Source organism: Octodon degus, unplaced genomic scaffold (assembly GCF_000260255.1).
Source record: "Octodon degus isolate 3935 unplaced genomic scaffold, OctDeg1.0 scaffold00191, whole genome shotgun sequence".
Taxonomy (NCBI): Eukaryota; Metazoa; Chordata; class Mammalia; order Rodentia; family Octodontidae; genus Octodon; species Octodon degus.
The window spans coordinates 3,435,766-3,438,115 of NW_004524767.1; the positions used below are offsets into that span (position 1 = coordinate 3,435,766).

General features: G+C 36.9%; 1 pseudogene; it reads left to right on the top strand.

Annotated features, from left to right (window-relative positions):
- Positions 1 to 368: 368 nt before the first annotated feature.
- Positions 369 to 1,514, top strand: LOC101579123 (annotated as a pseudogene).
- Positions 1,515 to 2,350: the final 836 nt, after the last annotated feature.

Sequence of the window (2,350 nt, forward strand, 5' to 3'; positions counted from 1 at the left end):
GAGGAGGACGAGGAGGACGAGGAGGACGAGGAGGACGAGGAGGAGAAGAAAAAGAAGGAAAGAAAAAAATACTTAAGAAATAACCTCACAAAGAAAGTAAAAAATCTATACAATGAAAATCGCAGTACTCTGAAAAAATAGATTGAAGAGTATTTCAGAAAATGGAAAGAGGATTCTGAAGATGGGCTTTGAGGTGGGAAGTAAGGTAAGGAGAAGTCACTTTCTGATTATGTCATTGGCTGTGGAATTGGGACCAAAGGGTAATGCATACACAGAAGCTGAATGTACCAGTTTCTCTGATGGCTTAATAGATTTATCTGCCACGTGTGCATATTCTCTAGAACAAGAGGCCAAATTAGCTCCCAACAATGGGCTGAATGTACATTGTAGATGACTCTGTTGGCCAGTATATTTCAACCATCAACCTCCAAGGAAAACCTTTTGACTCTGGTCTTCTACTAGGACAGTGTCCCTTAGGAACACTGGATTATGTGATTAGGACAGATGGATTATGTGATTTTTGCCACTATAATACCACCCAAAGAGGAACAATATGAGAACTTCAAACATCCTAAAACTATATTGGACATTTTAGGTGAAGAATAGCAAATAGAACATGCCCACCAGGTATCCAGGATGTTGCCATGGGGACTTTTTGTCCTTGGAATATTCATGATCATAATTTTAGAATTGGCAAATGATTTTCAAAATGCTATGTGCAGACTAATATATGCTGTGGAAAAATCTATGAATACAAAAAGATTCTGGAATTTCACCGCGGAGAAAATTTCAGAATGAGTGATACTTTACATTTGCTCTTCTATGAAAAAAAAAAATCTTGTTGAAATTATGATGTCTGTCTTGCCAAAGAATTTAGAGGAAGTGCTCTAGCTCTCAGTCATTCTTTTGATCTGAGTGCTAACACAGTTGCCCCTGAATTCAGACCACAGATCCACAGCCACAGTCCAGATCTGTAGAGGTTCAGTAATCCTGAAGGGTGATGTGAAGTGCAGGGCTTACATTCATAGCAATAAACCCAGAGTTAAAGATACTGTGCAGGCAATGAAGGGAGATATATTGAACATGGTCACTGATCACTGTGAAATGCCATTTGAGGATCCACTTTTGAATGAAATTCCAGAAACAAAAGAATCTGAAAAAGAGTTCCACATCCTCCCTCACCAAGTTTTGTCCCCATTCCTGGATCCACTGTCATGCTATGTGATTATAAATTTGGTGATGAATCAGCTGAAGAAACCAGAGACCATTTTAAAGAGATGCTAGATCACATGATTCAAATTGATCCTTTGGAAATTGCAGAGGAAATTAACACAGCTCACATGAGTTCCTCTATGAATAATGAGTCTGCATTGGGCAACACTGAAGACAAACAGCCAGAACAGCCAGTGAAAAGTACAGTAACATTGAAAATCCAGCAAAACATAGGTATGATTGCAGCATTTGCAGGTGCAGTCCTTGCTGCAGGTATCTCTTTTCATTGTTTCAGTGATTAGGTTGAGGCACAAAGAAATTTCCTGATCATCCAGCAAACATTGATCAACAACTTTAAATAATATGGTTGTAAACAATCCACCTGTATTTGAAGAAGCAGCTATATCTGCTGCCATAATGAATATTAGGTATGTTTCTAACATGAAATCATCAGCTGCCTTTGTTATCCCTGCTTCTATTATGGGTAGCCTAACTTTTCAAAAATAAAGCTATGCATTTAGATGAGAGTTGCATGTAGCTCAACATTATTTATTTTTAAAAAATGAGATACCAGAGATTTTAGTCCTATTGATCTGGATTGCATATGGATCAAGGCATTTAACATTTGAGCAGTCAACATTGACTACAAAATCTTAGTAACAAGAGCATAGATGCAATTCTTACCTTGCGGGGGCAACAATTTGTGGAGTTACTTCATCTTCTGGGAATTTTGTATTATATACTGAGTTTCAATATTTTGTGTGCTTTGTTCAGACCAAGGGCTAAAACATCTTTTCTAAGAGGTATAAGTCAGTACAGAATGACAAATCATATTCTTACTCAGGTTAGTATATCATAAATACATTTTAATATGTTAAATAAAACTTTTGCTTACAATAACATGTTGCACTAAATTCTGCAAAGCCACTAGTTTCAGGAATAAAATCTACTGTTGAGTAGTTTCAAAAAGTAGGAAAAAGTTTCGAGACCCACATGCATTCCTGTTTTTTTCTCTACAAAAATGAACATATTTAAGTTGGAGATCATGAACAAAAATTAAGCACACAAATAGAGTGTGGTTGTTTGGATGGCAAACACCAATAGCAGTGATACTATGTGAAGTTTGCCTCGAACCAGA